The sequence below is a fragment of the Leptopilina heterotoma genome, unplaced genomic scaffold, assembly GCF_015476425.1.
Source record: "Leptopilina heterotoma isolate Lh14 unplaced genomic scaffold, ASM1547642v1 Lhet_570, whole genome shotgun sequence".
Taxonomy (NCBI): domain Eukaryota; kingdom Metazoa; phylum Arthropoda; class Insecta; order Hymenoptera; family Figitidae; genus Leptopilina; species Leptopilina heterotoma.
This window is the reverse complement of record NW_025111128.1, coordinates 29872-41522: the sequence shown is the minus strand read 5'-3', so window position 1 is coordinate 41522 and position 11651 is coordinate 29872. Positions and strand designations below refer to the sequence as shown.

The 11651-nt window shown below is 27.2% G+C and overlaps 1 protein-coding gene across 2 annotated transcripts in view; it reads left to right on the top strand.

Annotated features, from left to right (window-relative positions):
- Nucleotides 1–11651, top strand: part of LOC122508802 (putative metabolite transport protein HI_1104) — a 455038-nt gene that overhangs the window by 434335 nt on the left and 9052 nt on the right. The gene's annotated exons all lie outside the window — the stretch shown is intronic.

Below are 11651 nucleotides of genomic sequence, written 5' to 3'. Positions count from 1 at the left end.
AAATTATAGATAAAAATCAAAAAAACAAATTCATCAAGGATAATAATTGTAAAAATTACAATAATTAAAAAAATTAGTATAAAACTAAAAATATAAAACAGGTCACTTTATAAATAAATAATGTATAGAAAAATAATTTTCATCGTATTTGAAATGGTGAGCAGTCGGTGTTGAAATCATTTTACTTGCTATTATATGGGCTGATAATCGGTAATGCTACATTTGATAAGAAAGTTTTCAGCACATTTCCTTGTTTATATCATTTTATCAACAACGTCCAAAAGTCTTCTGGTTTCTTCAAAATTCGTAATTTTTATAAATTCTGAAAGAGGATTTAATTGTTCATTTATGAAAATTTTAACCCTTAAATCTTTCAGTATTATGACTTTTCTTATCACATCAGTGTTTTCTATTTTCAGAAAACCACAAAAATTTGGTGATTCTTTTACGAAACCCTAATCTGTCGATGGTAATTTTAGGTTTTCTAGACTACTTTTAAACATTTCAAAGCAAACGTTTTGTCTTGGAGATGTCATGATTTGTAACATAACCTGAAACATGTGCATATTAATTACTACATTAAATTTATATAATAATAATAATAATAATAATAATATAAATAAAATTTTACAAATTGAGGAATTCCCTTTAATAATCACGTTTTATAAATAATATGTAACCATTATGTGTATACTTACTTTCAATTAAACATTCAATTCCATTAATATTCTTTTCATCTTATTACATAAATTTTTAAGTGCGAGTCACATACACTTTGGATAATGTCATGAAATTTATTATCACATATAATTACTTTATATTGAATTAATATAATTAAGGGGACGGCTTCTAAAAGGGGATACGCGTGGATTCTTACGTATAAGTATTGACCAATAGTGTGATTTTAAAACATTTTTAATTTTCAAATTCAATGACATAAATTTATACACAATGAAAATGCGCATCTTTTTTCTTCCAGAAATAAATTTATATCTTGTTTAGTTTATAAAATAATGAGAAAAAACTAAATTTTTGAAAACCGAAAAATTTAAATGTTTTACGTCTTTAACTCGTGCTGGTGTTTTTGATTTTTAGGGTTCTGTACACCTACGGTGTATCGGCGGAACCCTATTGGTGAGACTCTGTTGTCCGTAGCCAAATCGTGTCCCCCCCCTAGCGGCTAAACTATTTGACCTGAAGAGCCTAAATTTGGTCCAGATATGTATTTTCACACGTAGATTACAGGAAAAATATAGCGAATGTGATTGGACGTGATGGGCATAGCGTTGTCAAGGAAATAACAAGATTTTTGGCCACAAATGCATAAAAAGTGACCATTCCCCCCCCTTAACTTCTAAACTATTCGACATGGAGAGCTGAAATTTTGCATGCTGGTGTATTTTTACTCGAATATTACAGAAAAAATATAGAGAACTTGATATGTAATGATGGCCATACACGGTGAGCTTGGATGAAATTCAACCCAAAAGTCATGACCCTTTCTGGTTTATTTTTGATATTATTTAAGTGATGTCTAATAATCATTTTAAGATAAAAATTAAAATAATCGTTGGAGGGAAACTCAAATTATATTGATTTTTTAATTTTTTTTCTAGGTTATTGTACATATTTTCTGAAGGATAATGTTTTAAACAATATTTATTGCTTGAAAAGATATCTTTTAACATTAAAAAACATTCTATTTAGTAAAAACAATATTTTAATATTTATAAAGCTAAAAAATTGTCGAAAAAGTCGAAAAAGTGTGAATTTTTTCGTTTTTCTGAAAATTACTCTTTTATAAGTCATTAAACACTACTATTAAATAAATATACTATTAAATATATTAAATATATATACTATTAAATTAAAAATCGTTAATGGAATTTCGTTGAATTTTCTAAAATAAATGAACATGATTTCTGTTAGTTCAATAAAAAGTTTATTTATTTAAAATTGTTTAAAATTAAACTTTTTTAAACATAATTATTATTATATGGTTTTCAAGTAAGGTCCAGAAAAAAAGATTTCACCAAAGAAACTGGACTTAATGACAAATTTCAATTACTTTTTTATTAAAAACGAACTTTAAATCATCATATTTCTGTAACGACAATAGATAGAATAGTTTTTCTTGTTTAGTTTTCCAGGAAATTTTATGTACTTTAATTTACATTTGCATAATAGTAGTGTTTAATGACTTATGAAAGAGTAATTTTCAGAAAAACGAAAAAATTCACACTTTTTCGACTTTTTCGACAATTTTTTAGCTTTATAAATATTAAAATATTGTTTTTACTAAATAGAATGATTTTTAATGTTAAAAGATATCTTTTGAAGCAATAAATATTGTTTAAAACATTATCCTTCAGAAAATATGTACAATAACCTAGAAAAAAAATTAAAAAATCAATATAATTTGAGTTTCCCTCCAACGATTATTTTAATTTTTATCTTAAAATGATTATTAGACATCACTTAAATGATATCAAAAATAAACCAGAAAGGGTCATGACTTTTGGGTTGAATTTCATCCAAGCTCACCGTGCATAGCGTTGTCAAGGAAAAACTAAAAAATTAAAAAATGTGTTTTCTCTAACTTTTACATTAGAGGAATTCCACGCCAAGTGATCATAAGAATTTTTGATGATTTTAGCAATATTAAAAATACTTTCAGAATTTCTTCCTTTTTATACATGGAATAAAAGTGTATAAAAGTTTTTTTAAAATTTTCAAAATTTTTTGAGTTACCTCTTACTCAAAATTTTGGTCGGTTTTTCAAAAAATGCACATAACTTTTTTTCTTGTTAACCGATTAAGATAATTTTTTTTGGAAAATACTCATAATAAGAAGTACTTTAAAGAAAAAAAATAAAATTTAATAAAAATTTTTTTTTTGCTCGAAAAAAATTTAAAAAAATTTTTTGAATTCAAATTTTGAAAAAAATATATCTTCGATTTGAAAATTTTTTTTTGGTAAATATTGTCAATTAAGTAAAGAATACTTCCTGTAAATTTAATTATGGGACGAAAATAACTTTACGCGAAAAAAAATAAAGTGTGCAGCGCGGCGTGCCGGGACTTGTGCTTATGGCGGCGAAAGTTTCTTTTCAAATCACTCTTATAGAGGTCACAATTCTTTACCAAAACGCTTTTTCTTTTTTTAAAAATCTTCGTAATTAAATTCTCTATCAATCTCTCGAGCCTTATTTTTAAATTTTTGTTTTTAAACATTTTTTAAATAACAATAAGTATTAAAAAAATCATAAAATCGTAAAATATATTTTTTTAGTTTTATTAATTAAAAAAATTAATCAAAAAACTTATTAAAATAATTTTTGATTGATAAAAAATAAAAAATTATTTAGTTAAAAATTGTTATACAATAAAAATTTATTATTTTGTCATAAACTGTACTTAGGGTTAAAAATTTCTATTTTTTCTGAATTGTGCAATTTTTCATAAGTAAAGTATTCAAGTATAAAAGAAAAACTAAAAATTTATTATTTAACCCTTGTTTAAACAGTTTATAATTTTCAATTAATTGTTTAGAAAAAATTAGAAATTTCTAACCCAAATGAAACTTATGAAAAAATGAAAAAAGTACATAAGAAACAAATATAAATTTCTTACCCTAAGTATAAATAGTTTATGAAAAAATAGCAACAATTAATTGTTTAAACAATGTTTTAATAAATAATTGTTTTTTTATCATCAGTAGATATATTACTTATGAAAAATTGTACAATTGAGAAGAAACTAGTAATTTCTAGGCCTAAGTATACAGTTTATAAAAAATAACAACAATTAATTAATTAAAAAGTGTTTAATTAATTTATTCTTTATCAATCAAACATTATTTTAATAGGTTTTTTAAATAATTTTCTTAATCAATAAAACTAAAAAAAATATATTTTACGATTTTATGATTTTTTTAATACTTACTGTTATTTAAAAAATGTTTAAAAACAAAAATTCAAAAATAAGGCTCAAGAGATCTATAGAGAATTTAATTACGAAGATTTAGAAAAAAAGAAAAAGCGTTTTGGTAAAGAATTGTGACCTATAGTGCGATTTGAAACGAAACTTGCGCGGCCATAAGTGAATACATGCACAAGTCCCGGCACGCCGCGCTGCACACTTTATTTTTTTTCTCGTAAAGTTATTTTTGTCCCATAATTAAATTTACAAGAAGTATTCTTTACTTAATTGACAATATTTACCAAAAAAAAATTTTCAAATCGAAGATATATTTTTTTTAAAATTTGAATTCAAAAATTTTTTTTAAATTTTTTTCGGGCAAAAAAAAATTTTTTATTAAATTTTATTTTTTTTCTTTAAAGTACTTTTTATTATGAGTATTTTCTAAAAAAAATTATCTTAATCGGTTAACAAGAAAAAAAGTTATGTGCATTTTTTGAAAAACCGACCAAAATTTTGAGTAAGAGGTAACTCAAAAAATTTTGAAAATTTAAAAAAAACTTTTATACATTTTTATTCCATGTATAAAAAGGAACAAATTCTGAAAGTATTTTTAATATTGCTAAAATCATCGAAAATTCTTATGATCACTTGGCGTGGAATTGATTATTTGACCTAATGAGGTGGAAATTGGTATCCTGGTGTATTATTACAGTCTGACGACAAAAAATTTATTTAAGAAACTTTTTAAAAAAAAATTTTTTTTTTAATTTTTCTTTTCAAAGAAAAAAATTTTTTTAATTTTTTTTAGTTTAAACACGTGGCATTAAATATTTTAAGGAAGAGTGAAATTTTAAGAGAATAAATAAGAGATTGTTTTCTGACTTTAATTTCTTAACTAAAAATAAAAAAAATTGGACAAGTGCGAGTTGTACTCGCACTTGTCCAATTTTTTTCATATTTTGTAATCAAACAAAAACAAACTGACAGATTAAGGTTTTCTGAAACCAACTATATTTTTAAAACTTCAAAATCTTAATTAATAAAAAGTTTATTAATTTTTTTGAAAGGCATTGCAAAAAATATTTTTTTTTAACTTTCAACGCTTCGTTTATCTAGGAAATTTCAAGGTACGAAAAACTTCCAGTGAGAAAGTTTTTTATAACGATACGGATAAGTTTTCTCTAAAATTTTATTAAAATGATATGGATATTTACAAAGTTATTAATGTTTAAAGCGTATGGTACGTAAGATTTCTCGAGCCTGGAACGCATTGAGTCCCAAATTGTTCGTTTGCAACGCGTTAAAAATGTGTTGGTCAATATATATAATAAAATTTATTGAAATTTATTTTTAACATAAATATTTTATTTTGTTATATATGTACAAAAGTCAACTAAAATAATATTTCTTATTTTTAAGTTTCTTGTTTCATTTAGTTCAAGGTTTCCACTCTTCGTCAAAATGATCTCGTTTACTACATTTAATGTTTTTAAAATAATATTTAAAACCTCCTGTCCGTTTGGAGAAAGATATCGATTTCCTTAATTGTGATAAAAAAATCTTGAAATCCTGGGAAAATTGTATTGGGTTTTACCGAACCTTTTTTTTTGCAGTCAACGGTCGCGGCAACCGTTGACTCATAACCGCGACTCATCTGGACACCATATTTTTCCGTAGAGTGAAAACAAATGACAACTTTGAGAAAAATAGCATATAAAAAAGGGTTACTTCCTTGAAAAGTGCACATAATAACAAAAAAAATCTATTGTATGAAAATGTTTGCCAAAATACAGATATAAATAAAATAAAATAGGTTTTAAATTCAAGTATTAAATACAATATGGAATTATTGTACAATTTATTTTGCGAATAATTCTGCAATATTTTTTTAAAAATAATTTCATACACGGAAAAAAATTAATCTCTAAACTTGAAATAATATTAATTTCAAATCCAATGAAATGTAAGTGTATCTAAATTAAACATTATAGTCACAATTACTGTGATAAGTTGTGTTTGATTCTGTCAAACTTTATACCAGAAAACGCCATAAATTCACATCTCTGATTTAGAGATTTGTTAATTTCACAACTTTTTTTATGAGGCATTATTCCTGAACTGCCCCAAAAATAAAAAAAAGTTCTTGGATTTCCTTTTTACTTTGGAAATATGTTACCCTAGTAGGTACAAGTTACTACACCAATTTACAGGTCCAACCCCCCACCCCAATCAAAAGGGTGGGGAGTTGAAATTTCAGCTTCAACTCGAACATGCATTCTTTAAACATTTGTAGTTTCTACTTAAATTATTCAATTAAAAAAAGTAAGTAGTGTTTTAGAAAGGTTTTTTTGTGTACTTTTAAAATATTTTATTTATATAATAAAAAAAAAAAATTTTTTTGCAAAAATTTTTTAAAATAAATAGTTTTTTTGCAATTTTGTGCAAGTTCGGTAGTTTTTATTTTCTTTTTAATAATCTCAAATGAAAGCTTGGGAATTCCCCTAAAAGAAGATATAAGTCTGAAAATGGGCCGAAACAATTTGCCAAAGATATAGTGTAATAAGTAAAATTTGTCCGTCCGCTCGCGCACTCCAGCGCGATGAACAGTGGGATTTTTTTCAACTTACTATTGAAAATTGTCTAGAAACTACAAATTTTATCGGATGTTGATGTTCTTGATTTAAAATTACTAAGAGATTTAGTAAAAAACTATTTTACAATGTTTACAAATACAAAAGGAAGTTGATTATTGTTTATATAATTGTTAATATTAATGATAATTTTTAACTGTAAAATAGTTTTTTACTAAATCTCTTAGTAAATTTAAATCAAGAACATCAACATCCGATAAAATTTGTAGTTTCTACACAATTTTCAATAGTAAGTTGAAAAAAAATCCCACTGTTCATCGCGCTGGAATGCGCGAGCGGACGGACAAATTTTACTTATTACACTATATCTTTGGCAAATTGTTTCGGCCCATTTTCAGACTTATATCTTCTTTTAGGGGAATTCCCAAGCTTTCATTTGAGATTATTAAAAACAAAATAAAAACTACCGAACTTGCACAAAATTGCAAAAAACTATTTATTTTAAAAAATTTTTGCAAAAAATTTTTTTTTTTTATTATATAAATAAAATATTTTAAAAGTACACAAAAAAACCTTTCTAAAACACTACTTACTTTTTTTAATTGAATAATTTAAGTAGAAACTACAAATGTTTAAAGAATGCATGTTCGAGTTGAAGCTGAAATTTCAACCCCCCACCCTTTTGATTGGGGTGGGGGGTTGGACCTGTAAATTGGTGTAGTAACTTGTACCTACTAGGGTAACATATTTCCAAAGTATAAAGGAAATCCAAGAACTTTTTTTATTTTTGGGGCAGTTCAGGAATAATGCCTCTTATATGAGTTACATACAATTACAGTTTTCATTTTCCGTATTTTATGAATGTTTTTCGCGTCATCACGTGGAACATATATTTTTATTTATTAGACTTATCGGCGTTGGAAGGTCTGTGAAATTTTAAGGTTACAATTATCGCCCGACAAAATACGGCCACTGACTGATTTAAATGACGTGAAATAGATAAATAAACATTTTTCAACCATTTTTTCTCTAAACACAGACACTTTTTACAAAACAGGCCAACATACAACAGGTAAGAATCTTCTTAATAACCTAAATTCAAAAGATTGTTTAAGTTCATGCAGAAACGCGGTTGTAAAATGTAAAATTGGAAATGATTGGAAAGTAATGTAAATAATGACAGACAACAAGAAGCGGTTTACTGACAGTCGCCAGAAGAGAGCAGAAGCATGCAGAGAGCACAATGGTCCAGCTGTTATATTCTTAGCATTACATCACTTTCCAATTTTACATTTTACAACCGCGTTTCTGCATGAATTTAAACAATCTTTTGAATTTAGGTAATTAAGAAGATTCCTACTCGTTGTATGTTGGCCTATTTTGTAAAAAGTGTCTGTGTTTAGAGAAAAAGTGGTTGAAAAATGTTTATTTACCTATTTCACGTCATTTAAATCAGTCAGTGCCGTATTTTGTCGGGCGATAATTGTAACCTACAAATTTTACAGACCTTCCAACGCCGTAATGTATCTCAATGACTGATGTGGAATTTAATAGAGTACTTCCCTGTATTTGCTAAACTTATAATAAATATATGATTTGATTAAAACAAAAAAATGAAATAAAAATATAAAATTCGTATTGTGTTTTAAAAATATCCAACTACTTTTTTATACTTGTCAATGTATAGTTCATACAGGGAAAACAATATAAATATTTTATGAATAATTCTCACTCTAAATTGTGATAAATTATAAATTCTTATTACATCGAGTTATTACAAAAATAAGAATTATATAAATATACGACTAAAATTTTTGATATTGTTTATTCAAATAATATATTAGATTTGAATTTATTCAAGTAAGTTGATAGTTTAGAACATATGTTCCATGTCATAAAATTTGAGATTCCTAATATCATTTTTACACGGAGAAAAAAATCAGGGCTTTGTAGCATGGAGTGGTCTGTACCTTTAGCGCATGGGCGCTTCCTTGCGGCGAAAGAACGAACTCGTACGATTGCAGCAAGGCTCCTTACTAAAATAGGGCTGCAAATCGTACAAATATTGCTGCAATCGTACAAATTCGTTCTTTCGCCGTAAGAAAGCGCCCATGCGCTAAAGGTACAGACCACTCCATGATAAAAAGCCCTGATTTTTTTCTCCGTGTAGGCATAAGAAATACGTGCTCTTCACAATACTAATATTCGGATTACATATAATACCAAATTTCAGTTTTAGTGATCTGCTTACATCTTACGTCCGATTTCAGTGATAGTTTATGCCTAAATCTCAGATTTAATCTCTAATTTAGAGATTAATTTTTTTCCGTGTATGTCTTTACGTACCATACATGTTAGAATAAATAAACTGATGCTACTGTTATATAAAGTTAGATGAATCGCCATAATCCATAGTTAAATATTATTTAAAAACAATTACTTTGATATTAAAAAACCAGTCAAAAATTAAAATAATTATATCTTTACTATTCTTAATAAACATTTATTAGTTAAATTAACATTAAATTTATGTCAAAATAACTGTGTACTAATTATTTGTATGTCAGTAAATTTTAACTATTTCCAGACGATTTTGGCTAATTATTATTGGTTACTTTTTAATAATAATTAATCGTTTTTAACTAAATTGCTATTGCAAAAATTTATCAGTGACTTTACTAAAAATTGTATTCCAGGCGCGAGAAATCTGACGCACCATACGCTTTAAACATTAATAACTTTGTAAATATCCATGTCATTTTAATAAAATTTTAGAGAAAACTTGTCCGTATCGTAATAAAAAACTTTCTCACTGGAAGTTTTTTGTACCTTGAAATTTCCTAGATAAACGAAGCGTTGAAAGTTAAAAAAAAACATTTTTTGCAATGTATTTCGAAAAAATTAATAAACTTTTTATTAATTAAGATTTTGAAGTTTTAAAAATATAGTTGGTTTCAGGAATCCTTAATCTGTAAGTTCGTTTCTGTTTGATTACAAAATATGAAAAATCAAAAACGCCAGGACGAATTAGAGACGTAAAACATTTTAATTTTTTGGTTTTCAAAAATTTAGTTTTTTCTCATTATTTTATAAACTAAACAATATATAAATTTTTTTATTAAAGAAAAAAGATGCGCCTTTCCATTTTCCACAAACTTTGGTAATTCAAATTGCAATTTGTAATATTTTCAAAAATTGACCAAGTGGACAAAACTTAAACGCGAGAATCCACTCGTATCCCTTTCAGAAGCCGTCTCCTCAATTATTAACATTATCCTTGCATTGTCAAGTGTCAAGGAGCAGACTAGATTTCCAGCCAATATAGCAGACGATAATTTTTAATACCAAATTTTCCCGCGGTGGGCGCAAGTGTACTTAGGTTAGTGAAAACTTGAGAACCGTGAATACCGAAAACGGGGCCATCTTTTATATGCAGCGATACATCTCCTTATACTACTTCGTGTAGCATGCATTGTACAGTACAGCCATCGTCGTCGTATTCTGCGTGAATGCAAGGAGAGAGTAACGAACGCGCACGTAATTCGCGCCGCCTGCAGTCGCTACCCTCACCACTCGCTCTCTTCGTACCGCGACAGAGCGAAACTCTTATATCTCGCGACACGATTCAAACTCCTCAGTTCGTAGCCTGACATGCTTTAAGGAGCTCCTTGAGAAGGATGGTTACGAACTCACTCCCTAGCACTTTTACCACTTGGACCTCCCTGCGGGAGCTCTCACGAGAGGACCTCGTGGTAAAAAAACAATATTTATTTATTTAAGTAGTAAACGGGACTGTGCCCTTTCGTACAAAGTACTCTTAATACTAATTTTATTTTATTAATATTTTTTATATTATTAATTTTATATAAAAAACGAAAAATACATATAGCATATTTTATAATAATTTTATCACTTTTAAAAAATATAGACATTTCGAAAAAATAAGCCTTTTTATTTTCGTTAGATAGTTTTTAAAAATTTCTATTTAATGTATTTTTGTTTGGTAGTTTTTGAGGTTGAGGGTAGTTTTTGAAAAATTTTTCTTAATGCTATGTTAGAGCACTAAATTAGTTCTAAATTCCTATGAAAAGAATTTTGAAAATATGTGCCTTTTTAATTTCTGTAGATAGTTTTTGAGGTAAAAGGTAGTTTTTGTGAATTACTTTTAATTTCTATTTTTGAGCACAAAATTATCTCTAAATTTCTCTGAAAAAATTTTTAAAAAATAATTATGTCTTTATTTTCTAGTAGTTTTTGAGGTAAAAGGTAGTTTTGTAAACAAATTTTTTTGTGCATTGTTTAAGCACTAAATTAGCTCGGGTTAAAAGTAGTTTTTGGAAAATATCTTTTAGTACTAAGTTTGAGAACTTTATTAGCTTTAAAATTCTATCGAAAAATTTTTTTTTTAAATTTGTTTCTTCACTTCCATTAGGTAGTTTTAGAGGTTGAGGGTAGTTTTTGGAAAATACTCATTTTAATTTTATGTGAGAGAACTAAATTAGTTCTAAATTACTATGAAAAAAATTTTGAAAAAATATTTTTTTTCGTTAGGTAGTTTTTGAGATTAAGGGTCCTCCCAGAGGACAAATCTTTCCAGGGACATCGCTCCCCAAATGTAAATATTAAAAGTAAATAAGGCCATGGGTGGACAAGTCTCCCCGGGACATCTCTCCATAGTGAAAAATTGTTTATTAAAACAGTGACAAATTAAGGACAAGTCTTTCCAGGACATCACTCCCCAGTAAAAATTATTTATTAAAACAATGGCAAATTCAGGACAAGTTTCCCTGGGACATTACTCCCTATAAACAATATTCATTCAAACAGTGGCAAATTTAGGACAAGTCTCCCCGGGACATCACTCCCCAGTTAAAAAATGTTTATTAAAACAGTGACAAATTCAGGACAAGTCTCCCCAAGACAAGTCTCCCCGGGACATCACTCCCCAGTTAAAAAATGTATATTAAAACAGTGACAAATTCAGGACAAGTCTCCCCGGGACATAACTCCCTATAAACAATATTTACTCAAACAGTAGCAAATTCAGGACAAGTCTCCCCGGGACATCACTCCCCAGTTAAAAAATGTTTATTAAAACAGTGACAAATTCAGGACAAGTCTCCACGGGACATAACT